At 53.3% G+C, this 21,348-nt stretch overlaps 1 protein-coding gene across 2 annotated transcripts in view; it reads left to right on the top strand.

Annotated features, from left to right (window-relative positions):
* Window positions 1-21,348, top strand: part of ZNF469 (zinc finger protein 469) — a 240,142-nt gene that overhangs the window by 163,413 nt on the left and 55,381 nt on the right. The window contains exon 1 of one of the 2 annotated variants that reach the window (XM_030023866.2): window positions 8,580-8,896. The exons of the other annotated variant lie outside the window; for it this stretch is intronic. The gene's annotated coding sequence lies outside the window, so the exon portion shown is untranslated. Of the gene's footprint in view, window positions 1-8,579; window positions 8,897-21,348 lie in introns of those variants that run through there. 2 annotated transcript variants of the gene reach the window in all.

The raw sequence follows: 21,348 nt of genomic DNA, 5'->3' as shown, positions 1-21,348 counted from the left end.
GAAAAAGAGGAAGGGGAGGGCTAGCACAGCTCTTGGGTTTTGAAAATGCTGAGAGGTGGCTTTTCTCCAAGGCCTGAGCCCATCCAGGGTCTATCAGACGGCGATGCGATGCAGGAATGATGCCTTGGCCAGAGCCGGCTCCGCAGCACCTGCCTGGACGGTGGCATTTTCCACCTGGCGAGGACAGCTTATTTCCCAGGGCATCGTGCTTATAAAGAGTTGCAATGGTTGTTAATGCTGTGCAGGTCTTTGCTGGGATGTAGGAGCCAGAAGAGGTGGCTTTTCGCAAAGTATCGATGCTGGAGCCTCGCTCCGGTGCCCGCGGTGCTCTAAGCCCATCGCTGGTTCTGGTGACGCCGGGAGGCAATTTGCACCCGTTTAGTGTTACGGCTGGGCTTAAGTGCTTCGCAAAGCTGGGTCTGTGTGGTGTCAGGGTCCTTTTTACTTCAAAGAAAATGGATCTTAGAGCCCAACGATGAAAATCGAAGTGCTTTCTATTTTATTGTTTTAAGATCACGTCTCTTCGGCTGCCTGGAGTGTATTATTGCACCCGAACCCCAGGAGCTACGACAGGGGAGAAAGCCGATGGAGAAATCCCTGGGAAACAAAACAAAGGGAAAGACGAGAGTCCTGAGAAATCCAGCCTGTCCCTTAACAAAGCAGTGCAAATGGGAAGGGAAATTTTGACCAAAACAGTTTCTGTGAAAGGCAAAAGGAAGGACACAGCAGCGGGCTGCTGTGCGGATCCTGCCCCACTTCCCTGCGCCACTTACCTCGGGAACTGAAGGGAAATGCATCCTAAAACACCTGGAACATTTCAAAACATTTTGAATTCCTATCTGGGAATGGGAGCACCCTCGGTTTCCTTTGAAAAGGCCAAAATGCCACAATAATTGAGGCGGATTTGGTCTGGATGAGGTACTGTGCTCACCCTGAAACAGCTTTTTCCCACAGCTTTTCAGCTCATCAAGCCTCAAGTATTTTTTCTCTGAGCTAACCTCAGAGTGCTTCCCCCCTCCAGGTTCACTGGAATTTGCAATGAACCAAAAAAATCAGTTATTTTTCCAGCCCCTACCTGAGACTGGGATGATTTACTGGGTGTTGGGGTTAGTGAAGTGCCGAGTGGTGGTTCTTGTGCTGGAAAAGTCACCTTTCTCCATGGGAATGGGGCTTCTCAGCAGGTATTCGTGTGAGCAGCAAATCTCTGTTGGTTTATTAGTCTGTGCTGGTTTTGCCTGGGGATCAGCATCTCCCCGGCTGCTCCTGGGGCTTGTGCTGGGTCCCAGAGCTGCTCTTGCCGTGCCAGGCTCTTGCATCACCCCTCAGAGCTGGTATTTTCTTGATAAAGACATTCATAAGTGTGATACAGGTTTGGGTAAGCAGGACAAGAGAGGGGATCATGTCTGCTTTGCTGGGTGACAAATAATCTGGCTGCAGGTGTTTGCAAACTCTCTTTGTTCCTGTCTGAGACCGCAAAAAAAATAGTTGCTGTATTGCTCCTCACTGCCCCACTGCAAATCATCAAAAATATCATTCCAGCAAAACAAAAAATAGGAAAAAACCACCCAAACCCAAATGCGTAACTATATTGCGCAAAACAAAATACAGAACTTTTCTAAGCGTTCCCCCATTGCAGACTGGTGAACTTCCAGCCAGCCTTCAGCAGCAGCCCTACAGCAACAAGCTGCTGTCTTAGGTGATGGAGGAAAACAAACCCTGGCAGGGGAAGGGGGAAAAAAGGGTTTTCCAGCTTCCAAAGGGTGATGAATATCTGAAGAATATTGTTCTGTGACTGCTGAAATACGTGGATGTCGCGGGGGCTGGGAAAGGTGACTCAATCTGGCTGGTTCTCAGTTCAGTTGCTTTCCTTTCTCGGCCCCCAGTGAGGTATTTGGAGATGCTCGGGGCAGCAGCAGCATTATGAGAAGGGGCTGGATTCGTCCCTTCGTGAGGCTTGTTTACTTTCGTCTCGAGCAAAGCGCTGCCTCTTCGCTTCTGAAGCAGTTTGGAAGCGTTTCCCATCGTGTCCTTTGCTTGCACGGCTGCTGTTTATGGCATCTGCATTTTTCCTGGTGACCCTCTGTACTGTCTCGGTGGCCTCAGCTCGCTCACTTGTCCCTCTCCCCTTGGCAGAAATGGTGTCAACAAAACTTTGCTCCCAAGAATGCAGCTTGACAGTTTTCTGCCCAATTTTGGGGGCCGTTTCTGCCCCCCTGCTGTTCTGAGTTGCTGGATGTATGGATCTAGTCTTTGATGTTGACGGTTTTTCTGGCTCGTGCCTGCATTAGAGCTGGAGACACATGCTGGCTATCCAGCGTTTCACAGGGAGGCTTGTTTTGGAAGCACAGTGGGGCTGCCTGGGAGACCCACTGCTCGGCGGATCGCGCTGATGTGAAGCTGGGGTCAGCAACTGGGGCTGCACCCCCTTATCAGGGCTCTGTCACGTATGGCGAGAAAGGGAGTTGCTGCCAGAAATGTTCCTCGAGAAGGTCTCTCTAGAGACAGGGGGGAGGAGGCTGGACGGGAGGACTGTGCATCCGAGGTCAGGTGTGGCCTTTGGAGCTCCTGTCTTTGGGACGGAGGTCCTGGGGTACGTGGGAGCACGTGGTGTGACGCTCCAACCCACTCTTCTCCAGCCGCACCACGTTGCTGGAGGAGCACGTCACTGCTCAGATGAGCGTTTGAACTCTCGGTGCGTTTCAGCAGGGGTTTTCTTGCAGAAGCAAAGCTCAGTGTCTCAGTAATGGGCCTCCTGTCCATGTCGAAGGCTCTGGCTCCATCTGCACAAATCACTGTGGCTGCCGTAGCCACGCTCTTGAAGGCAGCTCTGTGTTGCAAGAGCTCACCATGGCATTGCGTAGGAGGATCTTGCCCTTGCTCAAAGCGTAGGAAGAACAGACGAGGGGTGGAGGCAGCAGAGCCAGACTCCTTCTGCTCTGGAATGACAGCGTCACTTGGTGGGGTTGAGAGGATGAGAAGTGGGATGAACTTTCTACAAGAGGGTGGAGGAAAAGCTCTGGGGATGGTGGCAAGGATGGCTTTCTCCAAACAGCTGGGAGTCAGCGAGCTCTTACACATGCCGTATTATCCCTGCTGGGCAAGTTCCAACTTTTTGTTCCGATTTAATTTCTGGCCTCAGAACATTATTGTCAAAATGCTTTTGTCTGACTCAGGCCACTTCAATACCATCCCAAAGCATTTCCCCACAACACAGAGGCCACTAAATGCCTCCTCCTCGCTACAGAAGCCATGTGCACAGTGGCTGTCGGGTTTCTAGGAAGCCCGTTGCTTCCACGTCCCTTCTCCTTTGGCTTTTCGTCACCGTTCTGCCTTTGGTGCAGGCTGGAGCCCGTCCACGGGATCTTGCTAGTCTATTGTTCGGCAGCTTCATAAGCAGGTTTCAAAGGAGTTGCCTGGTGCTTTTGGGGCTGGCTCGGAGCGGGCTGTTCTCTCGGTAAGCACCGAGAAGGCATTCGGAGAATCCCAAGAAATCAGCACAACGTGGCTGTTGAAACCGTTAGAGCCCATTAACGATGCCAGGCATGCCGTTTCTGCTCCTCTTGCTGTTGTGTACCTCCATCTCTCTTGCCATTTGACTCACTCTGGGATTTTTTTTTTTTTCCATGAATGCTCAAGACTTTAAATAGCAAAGCCTGAATCAATGCAGTGCCAGCCAGCAGCTGGCGAGGAGCTTACCACCGATAACCGAGCCCGTCTCGTGGCTGCACGCTCTGTGGGTGTCCCTGGCCCATTGCCACCAGCAGCACTTAGGAAGGGCAGAGCTGCTAGAGAGCCAACAAGGAGCCACACAAAGCTTGTCAAGCCTTCCAGCTGTATGTTTTATAGCTGGTAAAGACCTGGTGGGGTGGGGAAGGCTTGGTAGTCGCCAAGCATCCACACTTGACCTTTGCAGAGGCTGTAGGAGAAGCACATCGACTATTAGTGGGTTCTTCTAGAGAAGGAGTAGGATATTTTGGTCATGCATGACACTAAGCAAGACAACTGGGGAAGCCTGACACCAAAACTCTCCCCAGAAGCTTGCAGCAGCATGAGTAATGCCGCAGAAAAGCAAGCTGTAGGAATGACTAGACCATAAAGTCATTACAAGTGGCGAGTGGCTGCAGAGGAATTTGTTTGCTCTTGCTCTCCTGTGCCTGCCCCTCTCCATCTGCTTGCTTTGGAGAGAGGGCATTGGTCTTGCTGGGGCAGAGGCTGTGTCCAGGAGGGACCCAGGAGCCTTCATTTCCCAGGTTTGGGCATGGAGCTTTGGGAGCTATGAGCCTGGGCTCATAGCTCCTCTGCAGCCAACTGTTTCGAACCTATGGTCTTCAGGATCTGAAAGGAGACAGAAGGAAACCAAGCTGTGCAATGTCTCCTGCATCCTGGCAGGATTTATTCCGTAAATTTTTATGTGGCACGAGCCTCTCTTAATTGCTGGTGCTGGCACCATTGCAGAGCTCCGGGGCAGACGGGGGTATGCAGAAGCAGAGATGAGACCGAGCAGACCCCTCTGCAAGGTGGGCTCACCTCGTGGGGGGACCCGGGAAAACAGTTGTCCTTAAAACAACGCAGCATCCCTGAGGAAGGACAAATGAGGTTTGTTACTGGAAGGGATGGACATGCACCAAGACCCTGGTAGTGATGAAAAGGATTTCAGCCCCTGCAGACGTCCCCTTCTGCCCTGCTTGAGCTCACGCGTCTGCGAGGGAACAACCAGACACTACAGAAACCCTTCACCCTCCCAGGTGTCTACTTGCTGGTTTGTGGAGCTATTTGCCCCAAATTGGAAGGCTGGTTTTTCACCCATGCGCTCTTTGGAGGGGTGATGCTCCCAGGTGGGAGGCCCCAAAGCTTTTCACTTCCCCACTGCGGTTTGCGAGCACAACTGGGAGGTTGTGGACACACAAAATTAGAGGCCAGTATCAAACATCTGGGTCTCATATCTCTGTTTACCGCAGACTTATTTAGAGCGACGTTCATGGCATGTTAAGTCATTTGGCACCCTCCATTAGCACAGAAGATGCTTTCCTGCAGAAGAAAGTGTCTCGCTTTGATCTGCAGTGCTTGCATAGTGTGCGCCCCGCATCTTGCTTGGTCTTTGCATCTCCTTGGCTGCAAGGAGACATTAAAAAAAGCAAGCTGTGTTGATTTCAGCATTGTGTGAAAGTATTTTCCCATCGTTCTCTGTTGAAAAGCATGATTTAATTAACATTTTTATATGTTTATTATTTAAGAAAGCATGTGCTGCTGCTGCTTTTTTTTTTTTTCCCTTGATTTTACCCAACTTGTGTTTGTTATGAAATAGTTGAGTCGTATTCCATGGTATAGCTGGGAGGGAAAGGGAGGGATGGACAGAGAGCACCGACCCATCCCAACCTGCCTGATCTGAGGACCTGGTGGGGCATCGGCTTTGTGTGATTGGTGTCCCTGCATGGAGCAATTCAGGAATAGCTGCTGGGCTTTAAATTCACTCTTTGCTAATCCACGTTAGCTCTCAAAGAAACGCCAGACCTGCAAATTTTTTTGTGGTTGCACTACTGGTGCACGCTGGATGCGTTCATGGGCTTTCTCCCCCTGGTTATAATCTGACACTGCTGGTTTAAGCAGCATCGCTTGGGGTTTTTGGCTTTTAAATCACTGTTTCTTGACTTTAGGAAAAGGAACTGTTGGGAGCTATGTGCTTTCAAAGGAAGGCCACCCAAACCCATGAGAGAAATCAAGGTTATGGTGAAGATATGTCTGATGTGATGACCTCAGCAGAGACCTCGCTGCTGCGAGAGGGGGATATTTATGGGTTTGCAAGCTGGAAGGGAGACTGCCAGCATGGTCCCTGATGGGATGGTCCCATCTGCAGGAAAAGCTGGTGAACAAATGCCCTCCCATCCGCCCTGGTGGGATGAAATAAGGTGTCACCAGTGGCCGTTTGCTGCTTGGCAGTAGAAGAGAATCTCAGGATGCTGGGAAATATGTCCTAGCTCCTTAATCTCTTCTGAGCACAGCTTGTTGTGATTTTCAGGATCCGGCAAACCCTGTTCAGGTTCCTGACTTGGTTCTCCTGGAGACCTCTTGGTCTGCGAGAAGGTCGGTGTACTTAGGCAATTTGTGCCAGTGCCTGGCCAAAAAGGCACAAAGCTGGGCACTGATTCTGGATACCGAGTAATTTCTTCAGGTGACAGGTTGCAGGTCTGAATTGGGGCCATTTAGGGCCAGCTATAAAGCCCATTTCTTTCTCCAAGGCTCTGCCCAAGGAGGGGAGTGGTGGTTGTGGGGAGCAACCCTCTTGTTTATGTGCATTGCTCTCATGTACGAGTCCCAGGGATGGGTTTCTTGCTGCATTGTGGCCTTGCTTAAAAAAAAAAAAAAGGCAATTTTTAGTCCAAGCCCTTTAAGCACATGCTTAACCTCACACCAGCGCTGGAGGCTCCCCCACACCAGTGCTGGAGACTTTACTCATCTCAAAAGTAAACATGTGCTTTAGGGCTCTGAAAACAGATTAAAAAAAATCCTGCCCTGAAGGAGAAGGATAAACATTGCCAAAATGTTATCGTTTGTGCAACTGCGCTCTGGGTGCTGGGTACGGCCACGACCGCAAGAGTTTCTTCCACAGCACGGGAAAGTGCCTGGGAGTTTTGCTGGGACCAGCTGGAGCAGGGAACAGATTTGTTTAGCATCCTCTGCCCTTATCAGTATAAACAGAGCCCCCATCTTCTGGGGGGGGGGCACGATGACCGGACAAAGACCGGCCCCCATCTTGGCGGCGATTGCAGGATGGGCGCTGGTGGCTCCTTGCTCCCATCAACCCGTGTATCACCATCAGCGAGATGGTTTTGGAAACCCCCCCCCCCCACCAATGCCCTGACCCTCTGCAGCTGACCCCATTTCCAGCGGGTCCCAATATGGGTTGCCATGGGCTCTGGCTGGGTGGGCACCCAGTGGGTGCATCCCGGGGAGACCCTCGGGCTCCTAGAGCCCGTGCGGGACTTCTTCTGCTTAGTGCATCAAACCTGCACTTGGAGCTTGTCCCGCTCTCCTCCGAGAGACGCCGTAGAAAGCAGGGGAAGGTATATATATAATCATAAAAAATCACAGCCCTCTGAAGCCTGGACCTTACGACTTTTGCAGAGGGGCCCTCGGCCTTTCCGCGTCTCTCTCTGGGGCTAAAGATAGCCGTGTCTGCAGCTGAGCTGTGAATCAGGAGTAAAAAATGTGGGTCACCTCCTGTGCGAAGAAATGAATGTTCGGAGACTCATCTGCTCCTGACCTCATTTTGCTGGGTATGAATCAGGCCTCCAGCCCGGCGGACCCCACAGCTGCTTCTGCTACGGCAGCTTCGGACGCGGTTCCCAAACCCCACAGCAGGCCTTTATTAAAGGCTTTTGGGGGCGAGTTTTCTCAGTTATAAGGAAAGGGTGTTAATTGGGCAAAGAGTGCAGGCATGGCTTTTTTTCCTGGAAATAGCGCTGGTGCTCGGAGCAGGGACCCAAACGGTTAAACCCCGTGTTCCCACCCGGCGTGCATGCACACACACACGTGTGCGCGACCGCGCGCCGGCACGGCCGGGCGTCCTCCGCCGTGGCACCTACGCGTGCCGGGACGCAGCGCCCGCCCGCACCGGCACTGCGCGGGGTGAAGATGGGCACGCGCCTGCGTGCACCGAAACACCGTCGCCCGTGATCGTGGGTACGATGCACGGGTACGTGCAACCAGGTGCCGACGCGCACACCCGGGGAAAACAGGGCATACGCTTAATGCGGTCTCTCTTTTTTTTTTTTTTTATTTTTTTTTCCTATCCCACTGTTGCAAAATCCGCTCCTGTTTTTTCTTTGTTAAAGTAAAACCTGACATGGACTCCAAACCAGCTAGAAACCCTCAGGAGAAAGCACGAGGCTGGCACCTGGGAGCCCTCAGCAGAGTCCTCATCCCTGCCGCACGCTCCAGGTGTGCTCTCAGCGGAGTTGCTTTATTTTTCCGTGCCTTGCTTTCCCCTTCTCTAACCCAGGGGTTATGCAGCTTTTCTTCCCCTCTGAAAGTCAGCTCTGCTCCCACAGCACGTGAGCAAGAAGGTGAAGGCAGCAGCGGCACTTCTGGAGGGTGGCATCGCCTGGGACCCGCCTGGGTCTCACCACCCCGTCTTGAAGGGACGCTTGACCCGGTGTCGTAGGTTAATAAGTGCACGGACTGCTTCACGCTCTGCCTGAGCTGTCTTTAAACAAAATGGTTACCTGGGGGAAATCTCATCCCCAAAGGTGGAAGGGCGCTTTCCTCTTTGCATCCGCCTGCGCTAAAAAGTCCGGCACCGCAGAGGAGCGTTTCGCCCTCGTTAAGTAGATAAAACTGGAACGCACTCGGAGTCGTGACCTGCAAACCCCAACAGCACGACTTGCTCGTGGATGGAGGCTGGGGCCGCTGCACGCCGGGGCTCGCGTTTCTGCTCCTGTTCGGGTTTTGTTGCCCCGTGGAGCTTCGTCTTTCCAAACCCCGGAGTCAGGAAATAGTTAAACGCTACAGTATTTTGATTAGCAGAGCCTTAAAGTCAGTAAAAAGACGGTCAGAGAGAACTATCAGGAGCATGCTAATGAAGTGAAGTCATCAGCAGACACCAGAGAAGTATTCATGCCTGCTCCATGCCGGACGGGGTATCGCTGGATCCCAACAAGGCGCGTGCAGGTGGAGCAGGGCTCGCAGGGACCCGGGGCTCGGCCATTCCCGCTGGCTTCGCTCCCCTCCCTTTGGATATTGCAACGCTTTCCCTGGGATTTTTTTTTTTTTTTTTTTTTTTTTGCTTCACTGGAGCTTAATGATATTTCCAGCTCCGCGGGAGCTGCGGGAAGACTGGAGATAGTGCAGTGAGAGACTAGAAAGACAGCAAAGGGCAGCTCCCGGCTCTGCGGGAAAGGTGAGGGCATTCTCTTGGAAAAATCCCGTGGGTTTCTCTGTATTGCCGGCGGTTGGGTTGTGGAAATGCTGGGGGTGGGGTAAGGGGGACGTTTCTGGAAACACGGCGGGTGTTTCGTGCTCGCTCCGCAGCTGGAAAGTTTGCGGAGTGGTGGCCGGGGACAGCGATGCCCCGGTGAGCCCTGGCCGTCCCCTGCGCCCAGGTACGGATCTCCCGGGAGAGCAGGGCAGGAAAGCTGCTCTCGGGAACGGCGAGTAAAGCGGAACCCAGCTGCCTTTGGTCCTTAGCCTCTAGTCCCCCTTTGAAAAATACGTGGGCAGTTTTAATAGCATTAAAAAATATCGTTCTCCTCTTCTGTGGTTTTGCAAAGAAACTGTGTTCAAGGTTTTATCACCCCGGCTCTTAGAGCCTCTGCACGTTAGCATCGGTGGCTCATAGGCTCAGGTCCTGCCTTTTCTGTAAAAAATGGCTTTTTTGGAATAATTTAGAAACTTAGGACAGAGCAAAGTTTTAGTTAAGCAGTTGCCTTAAGGCTAAACCCAGTAACTCTTATGCAGACAAATCCACTCCGGAGCTGATGACTCGGCAGTGCTGTTTAATTTACAAAAAGTCACACCATGAAAACATGCATTTTTGTTTATCGTAAATGAAAGAAAAATATGCAGAAGAGGTTTTGCTCCTAACCAGATGCGATTAAGCCGTTCAAGATGATGAGTTCCTGGGACTATTGCTGGGATAAGATGAGCGTATATCACTTTACAGTGGTTAGAAATGAGCTGACAACTCAACTACTGCATCGAGCTTAGCGCTGGTACAGATCCTCAGCCCGTCTTCAGGTCTGATCCCAAATTTTGCATTTTCTGCCTCACCGTAGTTTTAATTTTCCTGTCGCAGAAGCGTCCAAGCTTGCGACACTGAGAGTGTATTTCGAGGGAGACAGACACTCAGCTTCTGGGTTTATGTGAACTCCTGTAATACCCTGCTCCTCATTGCAAATAATACGTCCTTAAAAAAAATAAATCCCTTGATTTTATCCATATGGAAGTTAACATTATATCAACATTAACTGAATTTTGGGGGCCTAGGGACTCCCAGCGAGATTGGCGACACGATTACCTTTTTAATCCTACATCAGAAGCATCTTGTTTCCTCGTATCCCATTATAGCTAGAAAATCTTAATGAGAGTTACTCTAAAAGCAACATCGCTCTGTTCAGCTGCATCCCAGCCCAAAGCAGACCCCCACAAACCCCCATCCCTGGGCAGTGGAGGGGCACAGGTAGATGTCCCCCCCCCGCACCGTGCCCACGGGACCGCCGTCCTGGGAGGTTTTTCCCTTTGCAGGAGCTCTCTGCGCTGGGAAATGCACCTTCGTCCACGTGCGTTGCACGCCGAGGTGGCATCTCGGTGAGCTCCTCGCGATGGACCCAGCTCTGCATCCCTGCTGCGCCCGGCGACATCGCACCAGCTTCTTGTTTTCTGGTGCAAGTGCAGCTTTAATTAAACGAGAGAAAATTCAAGGAGGATTGCCTCCTTTCTTAACTCCCTTGCCCAGCTCCCCATCCCCAGCATCTCGTGTCCTGCCCGCGGCGGGTGGCAAGCAGAGGACCTGCAGAAGGACCTTGGCTGCGGGCAGGGGTGGACAAGCCCAGGTGACCCTTGGCAAGGTCTCCTGGGTGCTGCAACCTGCTTCTGCGCAGCCTCCCCAGCCCGACTTGCCGCTCCGAGCTCTCGGGGTGACTTTTCCTTAATACACCCCAAATCGTTTAAAACGGGGGAGACGGAGATTCACCTTGTGCGCCCTCCCAGCCGGCTGCCAGCAGGGCTTGTGGCTGTACCGAGCCGCCCAAGAAAAAAAGCTAAAATTGCCAATTCCTCTTTTTTTTTTTTTTTTTTTTTTTTTTGTGGGTAGGATTTGAGTTCCGCACTCAGCACCAGGTCCAGATGCAGCTATGCCAGCTGCGGGTGGCAAAGCCTGGCCGTCAGGCTGGCTCCAGCTGCCTTCAAAGGGAGACGGGAGTGTGTTTCTGAACCTGGAACGCACCTCATCCCACCAAGGACGTGGATTTTGTCAGTCTCCCAAGCCCCGATTCAGCTCGAGTCGCACCGTAACCGGCTGGTTGTGCATCCGATGCAAATGTACTAGTAACTAGTTGTGCTGTTCTGATTTTTGCTGCAAATTTTGGGGGGACCGCAGCACTCAGGGAACCAAAAGTCAGCTAGCAGGAGTTGCCCGCAGGTCCCACGGGCTTTAAACACCCTTGGATCCTCCACCATCCACTTTGGCTGGCTCTCCTTGGAGGAGAAAGGTGTTAAAGGGCCAGTGGCCCACTACTAAGCAACAGTTACCAACAACCTTAAGCAAATAAAATATGTGAGATTATGAAAACAGGGGAACTGCAGCTGATTCCCAGCATCTCTGCTGTGTGAGTCAGTAGTGCATGTCTGCTGCTCCCCGCTTGTTCCTAGATGACAGCATCCACACATCAAATCTGCCGGCCCTTGGAGATTAGACATCCCCGAATATTTATGACCATTTCAAATAAAGTGTATTACTCTGGCTGCTAGATAGCCTGAGCGAGAAGCTGAGATTTACGGGTTTCTGTCCTTAAGACTGGGGGTTTTTTTTAATGCTTAGTTACAGGACATTTCTGATGTCATGTGCTATTTCTTTTTGCATTTTGGGCCGCAGCTTTCACCCCAGTGCAGTTCGTTGCAGGTCAGGTCCTCAAGCCTTGACCACGTGCCAGCTGAGAGGGAAATTCAGCCGATGAAGGGAGGGTGTTATCCCAGCAGTGTTCGAGATTGGGTTTTTATGCAGATCCTCAAGATCTGGATTGCACAGGGAATATTTCAGGGAAGTCGCCCCGCAGGGGCTGGCTGAGTGGTCCCAGGGAGAAGCCCAGGCTCCATCCAAAGGTGGGAGACCAGGAATCACTTTCGGAGGTGCCCGTCCCACTGCTAAGGTTCAAGGGAATACCAAGTGAGCACAAAGCTAACATTTACTCTGCAAACCTCTGAAAAAAAGTGGGTTTATCCAGTGCACTGTTTCCAAGGCAGCTTTCCCGGGATGGCCGTGCTGCTGGTGGAAGGGCTGGAAGCCATCGCTCGAGCAAAGGCATTTTACATGTGCAGGTAGATTTGTTTCGGCTCTGAGCTGTCGCTGTCTGGCACTATATAAATAACTGTATAGGCAGCCCGTCTCCATGGGCAGACGTCCGTCTGTCTGAGCTCGTCTGCAGAGGCGTTCCCCGGCTCTCTTGGCAAGTTGCGCTCCCATAATCTGTCCGGGTTTGGGGACGGTAAGTCTTGCTGCAAGGAAAAGCGCATGCGTTTGAGCCAGGCAGTCATTGCTAGGGCCGGTTTGCCGTCCCGTGGGCTGTGTTGCAGACTCTGACTTTTCAGTGATGCTGGTCGCTGTGGAAAGGTGAGGGTGGGATTTGGGGTTGGTAGAGGGGACCCGTCTCCTGAGCTCTGTAGTGGTTTGGTTGTGACCTTAGATGACTTCTGTCCCCTCTGCAAGATGGGTCTTTTGGGCTGTATGTTGTGGGTTAGCCAGCAAAATACAGATCCTTGCAAGACAGGCACTGAAGACAGGCAGAAAGTCAGGGAAAGATAATCCTTCTAAGAAGAGAAATGCAGCTGCTTTTCCCAACCTGCTTTTAAACACATCCTACAGCACAGAGCCCATCTCACCTCGCCCTGGGAATTGCTTTCTTCACCTGCAAATGACCATCATTTTTCATCTTGCCGCTCTTCGCCGTGCCTGTGGATGCTCCCTCACGTTTCCAGCCTCCACCGCCCCAAGACCTGCTGAGGATCCCCTTGAATTTGTGGCTGTCACCTCCATAGCGCGCTCACCTGTTTTTTTGCACCGGCAGCACTTGTTAAGAGGATGGAGGCCTTCATCCTGGTACCATCTGGAACCCTTCTACCCTTGCTTTCTATCATCTGACATCGCCGGCGACACACGAGCCCGGCTGGCTGCAGTGCAGAGACCCGCAAGGGCTTTGCTAAGAAAAGGCATCGGTCTGTGGGAACGTGGCACTGCTCTGCGACTTGCTCACCGTGTCCCTGTGTGGGCATCTCCTGCCCAGCGGCGCGGTGATGGCAACGCTCGGAGGAGCTTTTCCCTGAGCTTCCACCTTTCCTTTCAAAGGATGAGGAGTGTCAGAGACAGGGACTCTGTTCAGAGAAGGACTCCAGTGACTTCAATTTTCCTTCTCCGGAAGAGCAGGATGCAGCGGTGCAAAGCCCTCGGCAGCTTCTGCTTTCACGGAGGTGTTAGGTGGCATCGCTCCAGCTGCTCCGGAGGGCATGCGGCCAGGGGCATGGGGTAAGCGGTGGCCACGGGCTGCTGCGCCAGCATCTGCCCCAGCACTGCCACCTCCAGTCCCACGGCCCTGGTCCCTTCTGTGCCCCTGGTCCCTGTGCCGCATCCCTCGGGGACACGCACGAAGCGATCCCTGTGTGCGCAGCATCCAGCACGCCGCAGGCGCTTGGTTCCCTCCGGGATGAAGAATTCCTCCGGCCAGGCACCGTCTTGCCGGTCTCGTGTGAGACCCCGGGCTCTGGAGGGCTCTGGAGGGCTGCGAACAGCAGGTACAAGCAAGATAACCCCACACCCCGGTTATCTTCCCCGCTGCTCCAGTGCCTTGGGTGCACACAGGTCCCCGCAGACATCGTGCTCCAGCCCAGGCAGTGCAGGTACCTGCTGTGGGTGGAAGTCATTTGACAGGGCGGATCTCTGCTTTGCTGCAGGAAATTTTTCCTTCTGCTTGAGACGTACCCTTGCGATGTCGCAGGTCCGTGCATCTTAACTGCAGCTCCTGTCCCTGCGACCACGGGGTGATGCACCTTCCCCAACGCATCCTCTCCGCTCCCCTCGCAAGTCTAACTTTCTTCTTCGCTTCAAAGCTCAAGGGAAAAATGTGCTTGCAAAGGATGGACTTTTTATCCCTTGCCTTGATTAAAAAGGAATGGAAAGAGAGGCTTTGGCTTGCGTTTATTATAATTAAAGTGAAGGAGAAAACTTGGGTTCATCAGGGCACCTCTCTTGTTGCCTCCTGGGGGGCACACGGGCCGGGGAGACTCCGAGCACGGATTTCTGACAGCAGCCGGCTTTTTGGGGCTGGAAGCTGAAGTCCTGGAGTACAACATCGCCACCTGTTTGCCACAGGCGAACATACAGCAGGATAAATCCCACCAGGATGCACCCCATTGGGATGCACCCCAGCAGGATACGTCCCATCGGGATGCAACCCATTAGGATGCACCGCCATCGGGCAGCCCCCCACCGGGATACACCCCACCGGGATGCACCCCACCGGGATGCACCCCACCGGGTTGCACCCATGGGGCAGCCCTGCAGCGGTGCTCCCGGCTGCAGCATGCAGAGGCTGCGTAGCCAAAGCCAGGACGAGGAGGGGATGGAGAGAGAGGAGTAAGTGCTGGTTTTCTGCCAGAACAGAGGAGCTCCCCAGCCCCCGGGACAGTGCGGAGTGTGCTGCTGTGCCGGTACCACCTTTGCTGCTCCTGACTGTTGGATCTCCTGCTTTTACGTGCACCCATGCCTGCTTCCCTGGAGCCCCTCACTGCCAGGCTCTTAATGTGGTTTTTTCCCCCATCCACATCAAGAGGTTTAAATAGGACTCTGGAACCCGACATGGGCAAGGCTAAGTCAGTGAGACCAGGACATCACAGAGCTGCGTGTGAGACTGGAGTGGCCTGCAAGCCGTCGGGAGCTGAGCATATCCGTGCATTGCCTTGCAGCCGGTGTAGCTGCTGCATCCCCCTGGGAGGTTGTTGGAAGATCTGCTCTGCGATGGCAGCTAGAAAATGCAGAGAGCTGGAGCAAGCGGGGCTGAGCTGCTGTTGAGGGGTTCCTTCTGCTCCTCGCTCTCACTTGAGCAAAACCCCTTTGAGGGCTTCGTCTTTCCAAAATCCCCACCAGGGACTGGCTGTTGAATTAAGCTGAGGTGTACTCTGCATCGCTTCGGAGTCAGTCTGCTGTGAAATGCAGGGTCTGTTCCCCAAACCCAGTTGCTTCTGCTGGAAAAGTCTCTATTCGGAAAGATGCCTCAGAGAAGAGCAGGCTGAGGGGTTGGGCCGGCTGGAGCAAGAGCTAGGGCTGAGCATCAGGGCACTGGGCTCACACATCTCATTGCATTGGGTTTGGAGGATTTCACTGATTTTCGGTGGGTATTTAGGATATCTGGCAATAGATTGAGGATTTGTCACACGTTGGGTTTATCCTCCTTCACCTCGATGCTAAAAGCTATGTCGTGCCTGTACAATGCATAGGGGCTATTCAAATCCTTTTCGTGCCTGTACAATGCATAAGGGCTATTCATATACTTAGGACAAATGCTCCTGTGCTCCCCCCATTTCCATGAATAGCGTGCATGGATTAAGTGTCAGGCTTTTGTTTGAAAGAAGCCTTCTAGGAAATGACTCAACAAGACATTTGTATGTTTAAATTTGTCGGGATTTGAAATATTTAGATTCTGCTTATGAATATTGGCATTTAATGGGAAGATGTTGAATCGAAAGCCCTGGCTGCTGTTGCAGGCGGGAGATGTGTGCACACACTCACACGCATGTGCATGCACACAAACCTCTTCTCATTTGGAAAGTGCTAATGGGAACAAGCCAACGTAGATTGTTCCATTAATGGGGATTTATAGCACAAATCTGCTACTGTTTTGTCAAGACAAACAGAAATAAGTGGGCTTTTAGTGCTGGGAAAGCTGGCCCTGGGGCTGTGGGCTGTTTACTAGCAAAGGGCAGCTGCTCAGAAAGGGCTGCAGGGGAGCAGAGGGAATAAATGGCAAAAGATGGAGACAAGAAGAACCAGGATTTGGTGAAGGAAGAAATGAGATCAGGAATATGGACTCCAGACCCTTACCTACGCTTCGTTGAGCACATTTTCTCCCTGCAAGTTTTGGTTGGTGAACTCACTGCTCGCTTTCCCCTTTGCTGTGTATTTCGAAAGCTGCCTTCTGCTCCAAAAGATGTGTCAGTGTTTATCAAAATGTAAATAACGCTCTGTGCCTTGGCTGCCCTCAGCGGAGACCTAACGTCGCTGGGGGTCCAGCTGCTGAATGATGGAGGTCCTTCTCCTTGAGGAGGTGGGGAGGTGCTGGACTATCTGCTCCTCTTCAGAAATACGTGTAAAAAGGGTCTCAGCCTCTGGGGCTGGTCCAGGATAACCCAGGCTGGGTGCCACGATGGTAGAAGACATGAGCAGGTTGGGCTCGTGCAAGGGCATGGACATGGTGAGACACGTTTGGGGAGAGATGCCCAAAAGTGGGGTCTGGTTCGTTGTGGGGCTGCAGGGTCTCCACCTTCAGCTTCCCGAGTGGTTTTTGTGTGGCTGAAACAACCTTGTCTTCATTCGTTTGATGTGACTTAGATTTGTTCTCCGTGGTTTTGAAACCTCTCGGGAGCGTTGGCCAAAGTCATGCTCTGGATGTCTCTCCCTGCATTTCTGCTAGGCTTCGTCTGCGTGCCAGCAGAAATCGGGCATTTCGGGGCAAAGCTGCCATACTCCTGCCATAACGAAGATGAGAGACCTTTCTCCTCTTCCCAGAGGATACCTTCTTTCTTTGCCCAACCCCCTTGCTGCATTACAATACATATTTATAATTATTATATAGAATTATTATATATATATTTCTGCATCCTGCACCTCCCAGCCTCGTGAAGCATCTCGGGGGGCATCTGCAGCCAAACGTGGACACAACACAACGCTGTCGCCCTTCTGCCCTCCACGGGAGACGGGTGGCCTCGGGAGCATGTGCTGGCACTGCGGCACCGCGGCTGACGGTTGGGGACAAGTCGGTGCCTGACCCGTGGCTGGGCTGGAGTCAGAGGTGTGAGGTTATTGGAAGGTGCTTGTTTGTGTTGAGCATGAATACGGAATTGTTCTCCCCGCGCCGGTCGTTATTATGCAAAGCCAAGTCCTAAAAAAATATTGAATTTCCTCTCCCATAATTTTGAGGAAAAACACTTATCCGGCATTAAGCAGCAATTGTGAGGTGTCCTTTCATCTCGACATGCAGGGGAGCTGCCGGCACACCTCGGGGTGAGACTGCAGCCCTCTGTGTCGAGCTGAGGGAGGACCCGGTGCTGGGAGTCGTGGCTGCAGACCAGGGCAGGAACCTTGTCCCCCTCCTCGTCTTTTTATTATTTTTTTTAACACGCATGCGGCTTGAAACTCTGTGAAAAGATTCTTTTTATTCATGCGCTCGAGCAAAATTCAGGCTGAACCGCTGCGTCTACAATAAGAGTTTAAAGAGGGTCTGTGCCACTTGGTGTGAAGGGGAGCCGGGATGGAGAGGGGTGCAGGGGGAAAGCCTAAAAGGCGTTAGGAGAAATTTGGGAAAGCTTATGGCTGCGGTGACATTAGAGGATGCAGCAGGACTAGACGCGGTGCCCCGATGCCAGGATCGGTCCCACGTCCCCAGTGCATCGCCGGTGCCAGCTCTCCACCGGCCGTGGCAGGGCTCAAGCAGGCGCGTGTCCATCCAGACACAGCACGGTAACTCTGGGATGATGCCTGTGGAACTGGGGGATGTCCGGGTCAAAGATAGGTAGAAGAAGAAGGTGGTGTTCCCTCCTTCGTTGTTCTTGTTCAATTTGAAATGCAAAAAAGACAAGAAAAAGGATTAAACTCCAGCCAGGTCTGTGGCCAGTTGGGAGGCAGGAACAGGCTCGGTGGTTCTCCTGCCTTTGCAGGTAACACCCAGAAGTTTCATTTTGAAATGATGAAACTGGAAAATCCAAGACTAACTCGGTTGATTGCAAATGGAAAATGAAAATTAGTCAGTCCTGTTGCAGTGTCGAGCACAGTCCTTGAAAGAGCAAGAACTGGGAGAGGCAGATGTGGTGACACCCTCTGGGCAGGTGACCGCCGGTGGTGGCAGGAGCTGGGTGCCAAGCTCTGGGACATCCCGCGGCTGTGCCCAGAGGAGGGTGCTGCCTGACTCCTGGATCAATCCCAGCTCTTGTTTTCGGAGGACGCCCTGAAACCGAGGTCCACCTCAGGAATCCCATTGCACAGATGGAAATGCCGCAGCAGGGACAGCTCTGCCGTGGCCACCGTCAATGCTAAACCCACAAGAAACGTGGATCCTCCTCCTGCTGATGCCAGCAGCCACCCCTGCAGCCACCCAGGCTCTCACACCCCTTCACCCCAAGGGCATGGCTTATAGCTCCGCTTGCTGCGCCGCTCACCTTGCCCAGAGCCACAGCCCTCTGCCTCCCTGCTCTTTGCCGGGGTGACGCCGGCAGCGGCGGTGCTCCTGCCACGGTGCCGGAGGCAGATAGCCCACGTCCTACCTCTGGCACGGGATCCCGCATCCCAGCAGCCTCTCGTGATGTGCACAAGGGCTGATGCTGGTGGGACGGGGAAGGGAGCGGGGAGCCTGGGTCTGGCTGAGCTCCATCCCAGCTGGATGCTCTCCAGCCTCCGTTCAACCCAAAAGGTACAGGAAAGGGTTTAGCAACATGCAGCCGCCTCTAAGATGCCTGTTTTGGCATAATCACAATCTTTCTGCATCTAAATAGCCAGAAAATTGAGCCCTTGAGTTTCACATCTGCAAGGTCAAAAGAGTGCTGGAGCCTGGGATAAGCGGTGTGTTTATGCGGGGAAGGGGGCGGCAGCCCTGGAGCTGGGAACTGGAGGACGCGCCGGCCGCCTCGGCTGCTCCCCAGGCACCGTGCTGGCACTTGCCTCCCGGATTGCATCGGAGAGGGAACATCGCGCTACTAGCAGGCATCGCACGTCTTTCCAAATCAAATACGAGCCTGTCCGCGGCTCGGCGCTGGGGGGGAGCGGGGGGCAGCCCTGGGGCAGAGCTGCGGGACCTGTGCCAGCCTGGTGCCAGCCCGCAGCGGTTCCCTCCGGCTCAGCCGGTGCCACCAATTCCTCGGGGCGACTTTTCACTCCCGTCCGTTGCCAGGTTTCGCTCGGTTTCTCGCCCCTGGGCACAAGGTTGCAGTTTTTTGGCTCAGCGGGAGAAGAGGCAAGGCGAGCTTTGGTTGTTTTTATTAGAGTTTAAAAGGAAGCTTTAAAGCAGACGTTCCTACGCGTCCCGAGCCTAGTCCACACGTCGCAGCCGTGCCAGCACAGCCAAGCGGCAAAATCCTCACATTGGCCGATCAGCTCCCAGCTGCAGAGACCCGGTGTCACCCCGCAGCCAAATCCCAGCCCCGTGCCAAAGCCGGTGGGGCATTGGCAGCGCCGGGTCTTCTGCGGCTCTAAGGGCATCTCCCCGCAGCCCAGCCAAAGGCACTGCGGCAGCTCTGGGTGCAAATACACTTTTGTTAGCAGAAATAGAAGAAATAAAGGTCCAAGGCTGACCTTGCGTTGTTCCTGTAGGGTAAAGAGCAATGTGTGGTCTGCGCCAAGACCCATGTAATGCTTCTGGGTTGAGCCTGTGATGCTTCAAGCTGATCTAACCTCGGGGTTCTCCCTTTGCCTTCACCAGCTTTTGGAGGGACATCACCCATCTGGGCTACAAAACTGTTGTTCTGGCCCCGGGACTGTCCTGGGTTGGTGCCTTCAGTCACCACAAGCTGCTCCAAATGTCCGGTGAATTGGAAGGAGCAGCAGGAATACACTCCTATTTAATCTGGCTCTTGCTTTTGGAAGCTACATCCCCCTATACCTTCCTCATCCCACGCTTCCACGCGCTGGGCTGAGCTTATGCTCACGGCCATCGGAACAGAGCTGGTTCGTGTACCCCAACCCTGCACGCAGGCAGGGTGATATCAGCCCCGTCCCAGGTGCAGGGGAGATTTTGATGGATGTTGTTGGTCGACAGAGGTATTCTGGATCCGGCTTTCAACAATCCGGCACTTTTTTGCAGTGCAAATGTGCCTGTTTGCAGGGAAAGAGGAGGATGCGAAGCCTGGCGCAGGGACGACGCGTGCCTCCTGTCCACATCTGGCCCCCTGGAAGCAATAACGCGCCGCTGAGATGAGTGTTTTGTATGTGGGAGCTGCAGATGTTTAGCAGGGAGAAATGTCTGAGATGCTTTGAGATAAGGAGCCAGAAATGCATGTGACGGGGTGACGGCATGGGGAGGATGCCCAGCGCAGGCAGGAGAGCTGCCATGGGGCAAAGCCACATCCCCGCAGCCCCTCTCCTCCCTGGAAAAACCCCGTCGTGTTCCTCGTGAGCCTCCTTTGCCGTTCAAAAGCTGCCAGAGCCAAGGGGTGGGCTTGCACAAAGCCTCCTGAAAGCCATGCCAGTGAGGGGACCTGGCCTGATGGCCACAGCGTGCGGGGAAGTGCAGAAGAGGCTCTGCAGTTTGCCATGCAGCGTGGCAGGACACTGGCCACCAGCCCCAGCTCCTTGCTGGCCATGGACCCACTCCCCTTTCCTCTCCCTGCCTCAGTTTCCCTGCTCCCACCCCGTTTTGCTGATACCTGATCACCCGCCGCAGCAATGGTGCAAAAAAAAAAAAAAAAAGAAAAAGAGTTAAGCAATAAAACTGGGGGATTTCTGCTTATCTCCTGCAGCCCAGTGGTGGGCTTGAGGTGGAAGATGAAGGCTTGGTTTGGGATTCCTTGCCCTGTTCCTGCAACTGCTCCATCACCAACCCCCTGCGCCGGTGCCTGCGGTTTCGTTGACCTTCCAGGGAGCACGGTGGTGGCAGGGGAACAGACGGACAGAGCAAAGCTGCAGCACAAACACGGGTCATTAATCCAAATTCATTTATCCAGAGCTGGCCCACGGGTCTAGGGCATCAGCGCTGGGTTAGGTACCGGCGCAGCATCCCTTCTCCCTCCTGCAGCCAAACGCACGTGGCTCTTGGGAGACTCGTGCCTCAGTTTCCCCATCTGTAAAGCGGGGGTGGGAGTGCTGGGATGCATACCCAGGATGGCTGGCATGTCCCCGGCCGCGCTGCTCAACCCAGGGCTGACAGTGACCTATTTACCTACGGCAGAACTTTCTGCTCCACTTATTTGACCCCGCAACTTTCTGTTTGCTTAAAGCCGGGAACGTTTCCTTTTGACCAAGCCGGGCACGCACGCAGGTATGCTTGCCCAAGAGACAGACCGCTGGTCTGTGCATCCCCACCTCTCCGCCTCGGAGGAATTCGGACCCTTTCGCTGTGATACCATTGCAAAATTCACCCTGAAAAGCTTCCACGTTTTTCTTTGCCCCCTTCTCCCCATCCCTCTCAAGCTGCACGGTCGTCATCTCAGGGACAGGCAGCGCCGGGGAGTAGAAAGGTGACATTGTTCTGCCCTGGAAGGCCGTCAGCATCCCAACTCCCCGGCTCTGTAGCTGCCTCAGTCATGCATGTTTGCATATGTTAAAAATATTTAGTCCACTGCTAAAAAAAATATTATGCCCGAGATCTGGGGCCAGCTAAATATAATGCCATCTATGTGTCCGTGGCGCTGCGTGCCGGAGGCACAGAGGGGTACTATTTGCCT

Source organism: Aquila chrysaetos, chromosome 9 (assembly GCF_900496995.4).
Source record: "Aquila chrysaetos chrysaetos chromosome 9, bAquChr1.4, whole genome shotgun sequence".
Classification (NCBI taxonomy): Eukaryota; Metazoa; Chordata; class Aves; order Accipitriformes; family Accipitridae; genus Aquila; species Aquila chrysaetos.
This window is presented reverse-complemented; position numbering and strand designations above follow the sequence as displayed.